At 36.7% G+C, this 15,090-nt stretch overlaps 11 non-coding genes across 11 annotated transcripts; 9 read left to right on the top strand and 2 right to left on the bottom strand.

The window, feature by feature from the left end:
• Window positions 1-48: 48 nt before the first annotated feature.
• On the top strand, window positions 49-122 carry TRNAN-GUU (transfer RNA asparagine (anticodon GUU)). Its single transcript has one exon. It is a non-coding gene; the product is annotated as a tRNA-Asn (tRNA).
• A 2,245-nt stretch (window positions 123-2,367) lies between these two features.
• Window positions 2,368-2,441, top strand: TRNAN-GUU (transfer RNA asparagine (anticodon GUU)). The gene has a single exon. It is a non-coding gene; the product is annotated as a tRNA-Asn (tRNA).
• A 1,094-nt stretch (window positions 2,442-3,535) lies between these two features.
• On the top strand, window positions 3,536-3,609 carry TRNAN-GUU (transfer RNA asparagine (anticodon GUU)). The gene has a single exon. It is a non-coding gene; the product is annotated as a tRNA-Asn (tRNA).
• Window positions 3,610-5,595: 1,986 nt separating this feature from the next.
• Window positions 5,596-5,667, bottom strand: TRNAM-CAU (transfer RNA methionine (anticodon CAU)). The gene has a single exon. It is a non-coding gene; the product is annotated as a tRNA-Met (tRNA).
• A 186-nt stretch (window positions 5,668-5,853) lies between these two features.
• On the top strand, window positions 5,854-5,927 carry TRNAN-GUU (transfer RNA asparagine (anticodon GUU)). The gene has a single exon. It is a non-coding gene; the product is annotated as a tRNA-Asn (tRNA).
• A 1,094-nt stretch (window positions 5,928-7,021) lies between these two features.
• Window positions 7,022-7,095, top strand: TRNAN-GUU (transfer RNA asparagine (anticodon GUU)). Its single transcript has one exon. It is a non-coding gene; the product is annotated as a tRNA-Asn (tRNA).
• A 2,254-nt stretch (window positions 7,096-9,349) lies between these two features.
• TRNAN-GUU (transfer RNA asparagine (anticodon GUU)) lies at window positions 9,350-9,423 on the top strand. The gene has a single exon. It is a non-coding gene; the product is annotated as a tRNA-Asn (tRNA).
• An 836-nt stretch (window positions 9,424-10,259) lies between these two features.
• Window positions 10,260-10,331, bottom strand: TRNAV-CAC (transfer RNA valine (anticodon CAC)). Its single transcript has one exon. It is a non-coding gene; the product is annotated as a tRNA-Val (tRNA).
• Window positions 10,332-10,517: 186 nt separating this feature from the next.
• Window positions 10,518-10,591, top strand: TRNAN-GUU (transfer RNA asparagine (anticodon GUU)). Its single transcript has one exon. It is a non-coding gene; the product is annotated as a tRNA-Asn (tRNA).
• A 2,262-nt stretch (window positions 10,592-12,853) lies between these two features.
• Window positions 12,854-12,927, top strand: TRNAN-GUU (transfer RNA asparagine (anticodon GUU)). The gene has a single exon. It is a non-coding gene; the product is annotated as a tRNA-Asn (tRNA).
• Window positions 12,928-14,021: 1,094 nt separating this feature from the next.
• TRNAN-GUU (transfer RNA asparagine (anticodon GUU)) lies at window positions 14,022-14,095 on the top strand. Its single transcript has one exon. It is a non-coding gene; the product is annotated as a tRNA-Asn (tRNA).
• Window positions 14,096-15,090: the final 995 nt, after the last annotated feature.

Below are 15,090 nucleotides of genomic sequence, written 5' to 3'. Positions count from 1 at the left end.
TCTAGATGAATGCTTTTTAGCCTTTGTCAGTACATGCTTTTGCAAGCTGTCTCTGTGGCGCAATCGGTTAGCGCATTCGGCTGTTAACCGAAAGGTTGGTGGTTCAATCCCACCCGGGGACGTAATTGACCTTGTGATCAAATTTTGGTGATCTTTAAGTAGACAAGTCAAAATTTCAAACCACCTTTTATGGTGTAAGGTACCTGGCCTTCTCTGATGCAATCAGAGTCAGATTTGATTAAGTCATTTTATAAAAAACAGGAAGCACAATTTAGCATTGGGGTTGCAGAGAAAAAAAAATATGCAGGCAGAGAAATCCAATTGAGTGATTAATCAGCTCTCCATTTTATGGCTTTATTTTTATGCTAACACATTTGCTCTCTGAAAAGTGTCCACAAAGCCAAGTCTCTGATTAACACCTTTGTAGGAATGGTTTTTCACCTATTACTGATTAAAACTTGCTTCATTGAAAAGGCAGCAAGATGCATCCTCATTACAATGTCCACTGAAATAATACAGGTTGACACCAGGAAACATAAACCTCACTGCATCCTTGCTTCTTTCTCACGTGGGAATCTGTTTAATGTGAAAACCAGGTGATATCTAATCAGCACACAGGTAAGAAGTTAAGAAAATCTTTCTTTAAGGGTGAAGATGTTTCTCACAAAATCGTTGCCCCAATGCATCATTGAAATTCAAGATGGAAAGATGATTTTGAAATATCAATTGTACATTTTGCATTGCTCTTCTGGTGACAATGTAGCTTGTTTTTGTCAATTACCATTTCAGTAATAGGGTAAAGAAAATTAAGTGGATTTCTGAAAGAAAACAATGCTGTCAATATACTATTAAAACAAATTAAAATGTTAAAAGTTATTGTACTTTAAGTAAAAATAAAAGAGTCAAAATATCAATTCCAGTTTTGGAAGAATTTAATTAACAAAAAAATAAGTGCACATAGCAAAGGATGGTTTCGATTCAACGACCTCTGGGTTATGGGCCCAGCACGCTTCCGCTGCGCCACTCTGCTGCTCATGTAAGTGTCAGAGATCCTGAAGAACTCACTCATCATGTGAAAGTACCAATGTGTTTCTTCGTTGGTCAATGGAAGAAACATCTTGCAAAACTCTCCAGATTATTGCCTTTTTAACCTTTTTCTAGGAAACTTTCTAGATGAATGCTTTTTAGCCTTTGTCAGTACATGCTTTTGCAAGCTGTCTCTGTGGCGCAATCGGTTAGCGCATTTGGCTGTTAACCGAAAGGCTGGTGGTTCAATACCACCCAGGGATGTAATTGACCTTGTGATTAAATTTTGCTGATCTTTAAGTAGACAAGTCAAAATTTCAAACCACCTCTTATAGTGTAGGGTACCAGGCCTTCTCTGATGCAATCAGAGTCAGATTTGATTAAGTCATTTTATAAAAAACAGGAAGCACAATTTAGCATGGGGTTGCAGAGAAAAAAAATTATGCAGGCAGAGAAATCCAATTGAGTGATTAATCAGCTCTCCATTTTATGGCTTTATTTTTATGCTAACACATTTGCTCTCTGAAAAGTGTCCACAAAGCCAAGTCTCTGATTAACACCTTTGTAGGAATGGTTTTTCACCTATTACTGATTAAAACTTGCTTCATTGGAAAGGCAGCAAGATGCATCCTCATTACAATGTCCACTGAAATAATACAGGTTGACACCAGGAAACATAAACCTCACTGCATCCTTGCTGCTTTCTCAAGTGGGAATCTGTTTAATGTGAAAACCAGGTGATATCTAATCAGCACACAGGTAAGAAGTTAAGAAAATCTTTCTTTAAGGGTGAAGATGTTTCTCACAAAATCGTTGCCCCAATGCATCATTGAAGTTCAAGATGGAAAGATGATTTTGAAATATCAATTGTACATTTTGCATTGCTCTTCTGGTGACAATGTAGCTTGTTTTTGTCAATTACCATTTCAGTAATAGGGTAAAGAAAATTAAGTGGATTTCTGAAAGAAAACAATGCTGTCAATATACTATTAAAACAAATTAAAATGTTAAAAGTTATTGTACTTTAAGTAAAAATAAAAGAGTCAAAATATCAATTCCAGTTTTGGAAGAATTTAATTAACATAGCAAAGGATGGTTTCGATCCACCAACCTCTGGGTTATGGGCCCAGCACGCTTCCACTGCGCCACTCTGCTGCTCATGTAAGTGTCAGAGATCCTGAAGAACTCACTCATCATGTGAAAGTACCAATGTGTTTCTTCGTTGGTCAATGGAAGAAAAATCTTGCAAAACTCTCCAGATTATTGCCTTTTTAACCTTTTTCTAGGAAACTTTCTAGATGAATGCTTTTTAGCCTTTGTCAGTACATGCTTTTGCAAGCTGTCTCTGTGGCGCAATCGGTTAGCGCATTCGGCTGTTAACCGAAAGGTTGGTGGTTCAATCCCACCCGGGGACGTAATTGACCTTGTGATCAAATTTTGGTGATCTTTAAGTAGACAAGTCAAAATTTCAAACCACCTTTTATGGTGTAAGGTACCTGGCCTTCTCTGATGCAATCAGAGTCAGATTTGATTAAGTCATTTTATAAAAAACAGGAAGCACAATTTAGCATTGGGGTTGCAGAGAAAAAAAAATATGCAGGCAGAGAAATCCAATTGAGTGATTAATCAGCTCTCCATTTTATGGCTTTATTTTTATGCTAACACATTTCCTCTCTGAAAAGTGTCCACAAAGCCAAGTCTCTGATTAACACCTTTGTAGGAATGGTTTTTCACCTATTACTGATTAAAACTTGCTTCATTGAAAAGGCAGCAAGATGCATCCTCATTACAATGTCCACTGAAATAATACAGGTTGACACCAGGAAACATAAACCTCACTGCATCCTTGCTTCTTTCTCACGTGGGAATCTGTTTAATGTGAAAACCAGGTGATATCTAATCAGCACACAGGTAAGAAGTTAAGAAAATCTTTCTTTAAGGGTGAAGATGTTTCTCACAAAATCGTTGCCCCAATGCATCATTGAAATTCAAGCTGGAAAGATGATTTTGAAATATCAATTGTACATTTTGCATTGCTCTTCTGGTGACAATGTAGCTTGTTTTTGTCAATTACCATTTCAGTAATAGGGTAAAGAAAATTAAGTGGATTTCTGAAAGAAAACAATGCTGTCAATATACTATTAAAACAAATTAAAATGTTAAAAGTTATTGTACTTTAAGTAAAAATAAAAGAGTCAAAATATCAATTCCAGTTTTGGAAGAATTTAATTAACAAAAAAATAAGTGCACATAGCAAAGGATGGTTTCGATCCACCGACCTCTGGGTTATGGGCCCAGCACGCTTCCGCTGCGCCACTCTGCTGCTCATGTAAGTGTCAGAGATCCTGAAGTACTCACTCATCATGTGAAAGTACCAATGTGTTTCTTCGTTGGTCAATGGAAGAAAAATCTTGCAAAACTCTCCAGATTATTGCCTTTTTAACCTTTTTCTAGGAAACTTTCTAGATGAATGCTTTTTAGCCTTTGTCAGTACATGCTTTTGCAAGCTGTCTCTGTGGCGCAATCGGTTAGCGCATTCGGCTGTTAACCGAAAGGTTGGTGGTTCAATCCCACCCGGGGACGTAATTGACCTTGTGATCAAATTTTGGTGATCTTTAAGTAGACAAGTCAAAATTTCAAACCACCTTTTATGGTGTAAGGTACCTGGCCTTCTCTGATGCAATCAGAGTCAGATTTGATTAAGTCATTTTATAAAAAACAGGAAGCACAATTTAGCATGGGGTTGCAGAGAAAAAAAAATATGCAGGCAGAGAAATCCAATTGAGTGATTAATCAGCTCTCCATTTTATGGCTTTATTTTTATGCTAACACATTTGCTCTCTGAAAAGTGTCCACAAAGCCAAGTCTCTGATTAACACCTTTGTAGGAATGGTTTTTCACCTATTACTGATTAAAACTTGCTTCATTGAAAAGGCAGCAAGATGCATCCTCATTACAATGTCCACTGAAATAATACAGGTTGACACCAGGAAACATAAACCTCACTGCATCCTTGCTTCTTTCTCACGTGGGAATCTGTTTAATGTGAAAACCAGGTGATATCTAATCAGCACACAGGTAAGAAGTTAAGAAAATCTTTCTTTAAGGGTGAAGATGTTTCTCACAAAATCGTTGCCCCAATGCATCATTGAAATTCAAGCTGGAAAGATGATTTTGAAATATCAATTGTACATTTTGCATTGCTCTTCTGGTGACAATGTAGCTTGTTTTTGTCAATTACCATTTCAGTAATAGGGTAAAGAAAATTAAGTGGATTTCTGAAAGAAAACAATGCTGTCAATATACTATTAAAACAAATTAAAATGTTAAAAGTTATTGTACTTTAAGTAAAAATAAAAGAGTCAAAATATCAATTCCAGTTTTGGAAGAATTTAATTAACAAAAAAATAAGTGCACATAGCAAAGGATGGTTTCGATTCACCGACCTCTGGGTTATGGGCCCAGCACGCTTCCGCTGCGCCACTCTGCTGCTCATGTAAGTGTCAGAGATCCTGAAGAACTCACTCATCATGTGAAAGTACCAATGTGTTTCTTCGTTGGTCAATGGAAGAAAAATCTTGCAAAACTCTCCAGATTATTGCCTTTTTAACCTTTTTCTAGGAAACTTTCTAGATGAATGCTTTTTAGCCTTTGTCAGTACATGCTTTTGCAAGCTGTCTCTGTGGCGCAATCGGTTAGCGCATTTGGCTGTTAACCGAAAGGTTGGTGGTTCAATACCACCCAGGGATGTAATTGACCTTGTGATTAAATTTTGCTGATCTTTAAGTAGACAAGTCAAAATTTCAAACCACCTCTTATAGTGTAGGGTACCAGGCCTTCTCTGATGCAATCAGAGTCAGATTTGATTAAGTCATTTTATAAAAAACAGGAAGCACAATTTAGCATGGGGTTGCAGAGAAAAAAAATTATGCAGGCAGAGAAATCCAATTGAGTGATTAATCAGCTCTCCATTTTATGGCTTTATTTTTATGCTAACACATTTGCTCTCTGAAAAGTGTCCACAAAGCCAAGTCTCTGATTAACACCTTTGTAGGAATGGTTTTTCACCTATTACTGATTAAAACTTGCTTCATTGGAAAGGCAGCAAGATGCATCCTCATTACAATGTCCACTGAAATAATACAGGTTGACACCAGGAAACATAAACCTCACTGCATCCTTGCTGCTTTCTCAAGTGGGAATCTGTTTAATGTGAAAACCAGGTGATATCTAATCAGCACACAGGTAAGAAGTTAAGAAAATCTTTCTTTAAGGGTGAAGATGTTTCTCACAAAATCGTTGCCCCAATGCATCATTGAAGTTCAAGATGGAAAGATGATTTTGAAATATCAATTGTACATTTTGCATTGCTCTTCTGGTGACAATGTAGCTTGTTTTTGTCAATTACCATTTCAGTAATAGGGTAAAGAAAATTAAGTGGATTTCTGAAAGAAAACAATGCTGTCAATATACTATTAAAACAAATTAAAATGTTAAAAGTTATTGTACTTTAAGTAAAAATAAAAGAGTCAAAATATCAATTCCAGTTTTGGAAGAATTTAATTAACATAGCAAAGGATGGTTTCGATCCACCGACCTCTGGGTTATGGGCCCAGCACGCTTCCACTGCGCCACTCTGCTGCTCATGTAAGTGTCAGAGATCCTGAAGAACTCACTCATCATGTGAAAGTACCAATGTGTTTCTTCGTTGGTCAATGGAAGAAAAATCTTGCAAAACTCTCCAGATTATTGCCTTTTTAACCTTTTTCTAGGAAACTTTCTAGATGAATGCTTTTTAGCCTTTGTCAGTACATGCTTTTGCAAGCTGTCTCTGTGGCGCAATCGGTTAGCGCATTCGGCTGTTAACCGAAAGGTTGGTGGTTCAATCCCACCCGGGGACGTAATTGACCTTGTGATCAAATTTTGGTGATCTTTAAGTAGACAAGTCAAAATTTCAAACCACCTTTTATGGTGTAAGGTACCTGGCCTTCTCTGATGCAATCAGAGTCAGATTTGATTAAGTCATTTTATAAAAAACAGGAAGCACAATTTAGCATTGGGGTTGCAGAGAAAAAAAAATATGCAGGCAGAGAAATCCAATTGAGTGATTAATCAGCTCTCCATTTTATGGCTTTATTTTTATGCTAACACATTTGCTCTCTGAAAAGTGTCCACAAAGCCAAGTCTCTGATTAACACCTTTGTAGGAATGGTTTTTCACCTATTACTGATTAAAACTTGCTTCATTGAAAAGGCAGCAAGATGCATCCTCATTACAATGTCCACTGAAATAATACAGGTTGACACCAGGAAACATAAACCTCACTGCATCCTTGCTTCTTTCTCACGTGGGAATCTGTTTAATGTGAAAACCAGGTGATATCTAATCAGCACACAGGTAAGAAGTTAAGAAAATCTTTCTTTAAGGGTGAAGATGTTTCTCACAAAATCGTTGCCCCAATGCATCATTGAAATTCAAGATGGAAAGATGATTTTGAAATATCAATTGTACATTTTGCATTGCTCTTCTGGTGACAATGTAGCTTGTTTTTGTCAATTACCATTTCAGTAATAGGGTAAAGAAAATTAAGTGGATTTCTGAAAGAAAACAATGCTGTCAATATACTATTAAAACAAATTAAAATGTTAAAAGTTATTGTACTTTAAGTAAAAATAAAAGAGTCAAAATATCAATTCCAGTTTTGGAAGAATTTAATTAACAAAAAAATAAGTGCACATAGCAAAGGATGGTTTCGATCCACCGACCTCTGGGTTATGGGCCCAGCACGCTTCCGCTGCGCCACTCTGCTGCTCATGTAAGTGTCAGAGATCCTGAAGAACTCACTCATCATGTGAAAGTACCAATGTGTTTCTTCGTTGGTCAATGGAAGAAAAATCTTGCAAAACTCTCCAGATTATTGCCTTTTTAACCTTTTTCTAGGAAACTTTCTAGATGAATGCTTTTTAGCCTTTGTCAGTACATGCTTTTACAAGCTGTCTTTGTGGCGCAATCGGTTAGCGCATTCGGCTGTTAACCGAAAGGCTGGTGGTTCAATACCACCCAGGGACGTAATTGACCTTGTGATCAAATTTTGCTGATCTTTAAGTAGACAAGTCAAAATTTCAAACCACCTCTTATAGTGTAGGGTACCAGGCCTTCTCTGATGCAGTCAGATTTGATTAAGTCATTTTATAAAAAACAGGAAGCACAATTTAGCATGGGGTTGCAGAGAAAAAAAATTATGCAGGCAGAGAAATCCAATTGAGTGATTAATCAGCTCTCCATTTTATGGCTTTATTTTTATGCTAACACATTTGCTCTCTGAAAAGTGTCCACAAAGCCAAGTCTCTGATTAACACCTTTGAAGGAATGGTTTTTCACCTATTACTGATTAAAACTTGCTTCATTGGAAAGGCAGCAAGATGCATCCTCATTACAATGTCCACTGAAATAATACAGGTTGACACCAGGAAACATAAACCTCACTGCATCCTTGCTGCTTTCTCAAGTGGGAATCTGTTTAATGTGAAAACCAGGTGATATCTAATCAGCACACAGGTAAGAAGTTAAGAAAATCTTTCTTTAAGGGTGAAGATGTTTCTCACAAAATCGTTGCCCCAATGCATCATTGAAATTCAAGCTGGAAAGATGATTTTGAAATATCAATTGTACATTTTGCATTGCTCTTCTGGTGACAATGTAGCTTGTTTTTGTCAATTACCATTTCAGTAATAGGGTAAAGAAAATTAAGTGGATTTCTGAAAGAAAACAATGCTGTCAATATACTATTAAAACAAATTAAAATGTTAAAAGTTATTGTACTTTAAGTAAAAATAAAAGAGTCAAAATATCAATTCCAGTTTTGGAAGAATTTAATTAACAAAAAAATAAGTGCACATAGCAGAGGATGGTTTCGATCCACCGACCTCTGGGTTATGGGCCCAGCACGCTTCCGCTGCACCACTCTGCTGCTCATGTAAGTGTCAGAGATCCTGAAGTACTCACTCATCATGTGAAAGTACCAATGTGTTTCTTCGTTGGTCAATGTAAGAAAAATCTTGCAAAACTCTCCAGATTATTGCCTTTTTAACCTTTTTCTAGGAAACTTTCTAGATGAATGCTTTTTAGCCTTTGTTAGTACATGCTTTTGCAAGTTGTCTCTGTGGTGCAATCGGTTAGCGCATGCGGCTGTTAACCGAAAGGCTGGTGGTTCAATACCACCCAGGGACGTAATTGACCTTGTGATCAAATTTTGCTGATCTTTAAGTAGACAAGTCAAAATTTTAAACCACCTCTTATAGTGTAGGGTACCTGGCCTTCTCTGATGCAATCAGAGTCAGATTTGATTAAGTCATTTTATAAAAAACAGGAAGCACAATTTAGCATGGGGTTGCAGAGAAAAAAAATTATGCAGGCAGAGAAATCCAATTGAGTGATTAATCAGCTCTCCATTTTATGGCTTTATTTTTATGCTAACACATTTGCTCTCTGAAAAGTGTCCACAAAGCCAAGTCTCTGATTAACACCTTTGTAGGAATGGTTTTTCACCTATTACTGATTAAAACTTGCTTCATTGGAAAGGCAGCAAGATGCATCCTCATTACAATGTCCACTGAAATAATACAGGTTGACACCAGGAAACATAAACCTCACTGCATCCTTGCTGCTTTCTCAAGTGGGAATCTGTTTAATGTGAAAACCAGGTGATATCTAATCAGCACACAGGTAAGAAGTTAAGAAAATCTTTCTTTAAAGGTGAAGATGTTTCTCACAAAATCGTTGCCCCAATGCATCATTGAAATTCAAGCTGGAAAGATGATTTTGAAATATCAATTGTACATTTTGCATTGCTCTTCTGGTGACAATGTAGCTTGTTTTTGTCAATTACCATTTCAGTAATAGGGTAAAGAAAATTAAGTGGATTTCTGAAAGAAAGCAATGCTGTCAATATACTATTAAAACAAATTAAAATGTTAAAAGTTATTGTTCTTTAAGTAAAAATAAAAGAGTCAAAATATCAATTCCAGTTTTGGAAGAATTTAATTAACAAAAAAATAAGTGCACATAGCAAAGGATGGTTTCGATCCACCGACCTCTGGGTTATGGGCCCAGCACGCTTCCGCTGCGCCACTCTGCTGCTCATGTAAGTGTCAGAGATCCTGAAGAACTCACTCATCATGTGAAAGTACCAATGTGTTTCTTCGTTGGTCAATGGAAGAAAAATCTTGCAAAACTCTCCAGATTATTGCCTTTTTAACCTTTTTCTAGGAAACTTTCTAGATGAATGCTTTTTAGCCTTTGTCAGTACATGCTTTTGCAAGCTGTCTCTGTGGCGCAATCGGTTAGCGCATTCGGCTGTTAACCGAAAGGTTGGTGGTTCAATCCCACCCGGGGACGTAATTGACCTTGTGATCAAATTTTGCTGATCTTTAAGTAGACAAGTCAAAATTTCAAACCACCTTTTATGGTGTAAGGTACCTGGCCTTCTCTGATGCAATCAGAGTCAGATTTGATTAAGTCATTTTATAAAAAACAGGAAGCACAATTTAGCATTGGGGTTGCAGAGAAAAAAAAATATGCAGGCAGAGAAATCCAATTGAGTGATTAATCAGCTCTCCATTTTATGGCTTTATTTTTATGCTAACACATTTGCTCTCTGAAAAGTGTCCACAAAGCCAAGTCTCTGATTAACACCTTTGTAGGAATGGTTTTTCACCTATTACTGATTAAAACTTGCTTCATTGGAAAGGCAGCAAGATGCATCCTCATTACAATGTCCACTGAAATAATACAGGTTGACACCAGGAAACATAAACCTCACTGCATCCTTGCTGCTTTCTCAAGTGGGAATCTGTTTAATGTGAAAACCAGGTGATATCTAATCAGCACACAGGTAAGAAGTTAAGAAAATCTTTCTTTAAGGGTGAAGATGTTTCTCACAAAATCGTTGCCCCAATGCATCATTGAAATTCAAGCTGGAAAGATGATTTTGAAATATCAATTGTACATTTTGCATTGCTCTTCTGGTGACAATGTAGCTTGTTTTTGTCAATTACCATTTCAGTAATAGGGTAAAGAAAATTAAGTGGATTTCTGAAAGAAAACAATGCTGTCAATATACTATTAAAACAAATTAAAATGTTAAAAGTTATTGTACTTTAAGTAAAAATAAAAGAGTCAAAATATCAATTCCAGTTTTGGAAGAATTTAATTAACAAAAAAATAAGTGCACATAGCAAAGGATGGTTTCGATCCACCGACCTCTGGGTTGTGGGCCCAGCACGCTTCCGCTGCGCCACTCTGCTGCTCATGTAAGTGTCAGAGATCCTGAAGAACTCACTCATCATGTGAAAGTACCAATGTGTTTCTTCGTTGGTCAATGGAAGAAAAATCTTGCAAAACTCTCCAGATTATTGCCTTTTTAACCTTTTTCTAGGAAACTTTCTAGATGAATGCTTTTTAGCCTTTGTCAGTACATGCTTTTGCAAGCTGTCTCTGTGGCGCAATCGGTTAGCGCATTCGGCTGTTAACCGAAAGGTTGGTGGTTCAATCCCACCCGGGGACGTAATTGACCTTGTGATCAAATTTTGCTGATCTTTAAGTAGACAAGTCAAAATTTCAAACCACCTTTTATGGTGTAAGGTACCTGGCCTTCTCTGATGCAATCAGAGTCAGATTTGATTAAGTCATTTTATAAAAAACAGGAAGCACAATTTAGCATTGGGGTTGCAGAGAAAAAAAAATATGCAGGCAGAGAAATCCAATTGAGTGATTAATCAGCTCTCCATTTTATGGCTTTATTTTTATGCTAACACATTTGCTCTCTGAAAAGTGTCCACAAAGCCAAGTCTCTGATTAACACCTTTGTAGGAATGGTTTTTCACCTATTACTGATTAAAACTTGCTTCATTGGAAAGGCAGCAAGATGCATCCTCATTACAATGTACACTGAAATAATACAGGTTGACACCAGGAAACATAAACCTCACTGCATCCTTGCTGCTTTCTCATGTGGGAATCTGTTTAATGTGAAAACCAGGTGATATCTAATCAGCACACAGGTAAGAAGTTAAGAAAATCTTTCTTTAAGGGTGAAGATGTTTCTCACAAAATCGTTGCCCCAATGCATCATTGAAATTCAAGCTGGAAAGATGATTTTGAAATATCAATTGTACATTTTGCATTGCTCTTCTGGTGACAATGTAGCTTGTTTTTGTCAATTACCATTTCAGTAATAGGGTAAAGAAAATTAAGTGGATTTCTGAAAGAAAACAATGCTGTCAATATACTATTAAAACAAATTAAAATGTTAAAAGTTATTGTACTTTAAGTAAAAATAAAAGAGTCAAAACATCAATTCCAGTTTTGGAAGAATTTAATTAACAAAAAAATAAGTGCACATAGCAAAGGATGGTTTCGATCCACCGACCTCTGGGTTATGGGCCCAGCACGCTTCCGCTGCACCACTCTGCTGCTCATGTAAGTGTCAGAGATCCTGAAGTACTCACTCATCATGTGAAAGTACCAATGTGTTTCTTCGTTGGTCAATGTAAGAAAAATCTTGCAAAACTCTCCAGATTATTGCCTTTTTAACCTTTTTCTAGGAAACTTTCTAGATGAATGCTTTTTAGCCTTTGTTAGTACATGCTTTTGCAAGTTGTCTCTGTGGTGCAATCGGTTAGCGCATGCGGCTGTTAACCGAAAGGCTGGTGGTTCAATACCACCCAGGGACGTAATTGACCTTGTGATCAAATTTTGCTGATCTTTAAGTAGACAAGTCAAAATTTTAAACCACCTCTTATAGTGTAGGGTACCTGGCCTTCTCTGATGCAATCAGAGTCAGATTTGATTAAGTCATTTTATAAAAAACAGGAAGCACAATTTAGCATTGGGGTTGCAGAGAAAAAAAATTATGCAGGCAGAGAAATCCAATTGAGTGATTAATCAGCTCTCCATTTTATGGCTTTATTTTTATGCTAACACATTTGCTCTCTGAAAAGTGTCCACAAAGCCAAGTCTCTGATTAACACCTTTGTAGGAATGGTTTTTCACCTATTACTGATTAAAACTTGCTTCATTGGAAAGGCAGCAAGATGCATCCTCATTACAATGTCCACTGAAATAATACAGGTTGACACCAGGAAACATAAACCTCACTGCATCCTTGCTGCTTTCTCAAGTGGGAATCTGTTTAATGTGAAAACCAGGTGATATCTAATCAGCACACAGGTAAGAAGTTAAGAAAATCTTTCTTTAAAGGTGAAGATGTTTCTCACAAAATCGTTGCCCCAATGCATCATTGAAATTCAAGCTGGAAAGATGATTTTGAAATATCAATTGTACATTTTGCATTGCTCTTCTGGTGACAATGTAGCTTGTTTTTGTCAATTACCATTTCAGTAATAGGGTAAAGAAAATTAAGTGGATTTCTGAAAGAAAACAATGCTGTCAATATACTATTAAAACAAATTAAAATGTTAAAAGTTATTGTACTTTAAGTAAAAATAAAAGAGTCAAAATATCAATTCCAGTTTTGGAAGAATTTAATTAACAAAAAAATAAGTGCACATAGCAAAGGATGGTTTCGATCCACCGACCTCTGGGTTATGGGCCCAGCACGCTTCCGCTGCGCCACTCTGCTGCTCATGTAAGTGTCAGAGATCCTGAAGAACTCACTCATCATGTGAAAGTACCAATGTGTTTCTTCGTTGGTCAATGGAAGAAAAATCTTGCAAAACTCTCCAGATTATTGCCTTTTTAACCTTTTTCTAGGAAACTTTCTAGATGAATGCTTTTTAGCCTTTGTCAGTACATGCTTTTGCAAGCTGTCTCTGTGGCGCAATCGGTTAGCGCATTCGGCTGTTAACTGAAAGGTTGGTGGTTCAATCCCACCCGGGGACGTAATTGACCTTGAGATCAAATTTTGGTGATCTTTAAGTAGACAAGTCAAAATTTCAAACCACCTTTTATGGTATAAGGTACCTGGCCTTCTCTGATGCAATCAGAGTCAGATTTGATTAAGTCATTTTATAAAAAACAGGAAGCACAATTTAGCATTGGGGTTGCAGAGAAAAAAAAATATGCAGGCAGAGAAATCCAATTGAGTGATTAATCAGCTCTCCATTTTATGGCTTTATTTTTATGCTAACACATTTGCTCTCTGAAAAGTGTCCACAAAGCCAAGTCTCTGATTAACACCTTTGTAGGAATGGTTTTTCACCTATTACTGATTAAAACTTGCTTCATTGGAAAGGCAGCAAGATGCATCCTCATTACAATGTCCACTGAAATAATACAGGTTGACACCAGGAAACATAAACCTCACTGCATCCTTGCTGCTTTCTCAAGTGGGAATCTGTTTAATGTGAAAACCAGGTGATATCTAATCAGCACACAGGTAAGAAGTTAAGAAAATCTTTCTTTAAGGGTGAAGATGTTTCTCACAAAATCGTTGCCCCAATGCATCATTGAAATTCAAGCTGGAAAGATGATTTTGAAATATCAATTGTACATTTTGCATTGCTCTTCTGGTGACAATGTAGCTTGTTTTTGTCAATTACCATTTCAGTAATAGGGTAAAGAAAATTAAGTGGATTTCTGAAAGAAAACAATGCTGTCAATATACTATTAAAACAAATTAAAATGTTAAAAGTTATTGTACTTTAAGTAAAAATAAAAGAGTCAAAATATCAATTCCAGTTTTGGAAGAATTTAATTAACAAAAAAATAAGTGCACATAGCAAAGGATGGTTTCGATCCACCGACCTCTGGGTTATGGGCCCAGCACGCTTCCGCTGCGCCACTCTGCTGCTCATGTAAGTGTCAGAGATCCTGAAGAACTCACTCATCATGTGAAAGTACCAATGTGTTTCTTCGTTGGTCAATGGAAGAAAAATCTTGCAAAACTCTCCAGATTATTGCCTTTTTAACCTTTTTCTAGGAAACTTTCTAGATGAATGCTTTTTAGCCTTTGTCAGTACATGCTTTTGCAAGCTGTCTCTGTGGCGCAATCGGTTAGCGCATTCGGCTGTTAACCGAAAGGTTGGTGGTTCAATCCCACCCGGGGACGTAATTGACCTTGTGATCAAATTTTGCTGATCTTTAAGTAGACAAGTCAAAATTTCAAACCACCTTTTATGGTGTAAGGTACCTGGCCTTCTCTGATGCAATCAGAGTCAGATTTGATTAAGTCATTTTATAAAAAACAGGAAGCACAATTTAGCATTGGGGTTGCAGAGAAAAAAAAATATGCAGGCAGAGAAATCCAATTGAGTGATTAATCAGCTCTCCATTTTATGGCTTTATTTTTATGCTAACACATTTGCTCTCTGAAAAGTGTCCACAAAGCCAAGTCTCTGATTAACACCTTTGTAGGAATGGTTTTTCACCTATTACTGATTAAAACTTGCTTCATTGGAAAGGCAGCAAGATGCATCCTCATTACAATGTCCACTGAAATAATACAGGTTGACACCAGGAAACATAAACCTCACTGCATCCTTGCTGCTTTCTCATGTGGGAATCTGTTTAATGTGAAAACCAGGTGATATCTAATCAGCACACAGGTAAGAAGTTAAGAAAATCTTTCTTTAAGGGTGAAGATGTTTCTCACAAAATCGTTGCCCCAATGCATCATTGAAATTCAAGCTGGAAAGATGATTTTGAAATATCAATTGTACATTTTGCATTGCTCTTCTGGTGACAATGTAGCTTGTTTTTGTCAATTACCATTTCAGTAATAGGGTAAAGAAAATTAAGTGGATTTCTGAAAGAAAACAATGCTTTCAATATACTATTAAAACAAATTAAAATGTTAAAAGTTATTGTACTTTAAGTAAAAATAAAAGAGTCAAAATATCAATTCCAGTTTTGGAAGAATTTAATTAACAAAAAAATAAGTGCACATAGCAAAGGATGGTTTCGATCCACCGACCTCTGGGTTATGGGCCCAGCACGCTTCCGCTGCGCCACTCTGCTGCTCATGTTAGTGTCAGAGATCCTGAAGAACTCACTCATCATGTGAAAGTACCAATGTGTTTCTTCGTTGGTCAATGGAAGAAAAAT

The sequence above is a fragment of the Pseudophryne corroboree genome, chromosome 4 (genome assembly GCF_028390025.1).
Source record: "Pseudophryne corroboree isolate aPseCor3 chromosome 4, aPseCor3.hap2, whole genome shotgun sequence".
Classification (NCBI taxonomy): domain Eukaryota; kingdom Metazoa; phylum Chordata; class Amphibia; order Anura; family Myobatrachidae; genus Pseudophryne; species Pseudophryne corroboree.
Note: the sequence above shows the minus strand (reverse complement) of the source record. Positions and strands in the feature narration are given on the sequence as shown.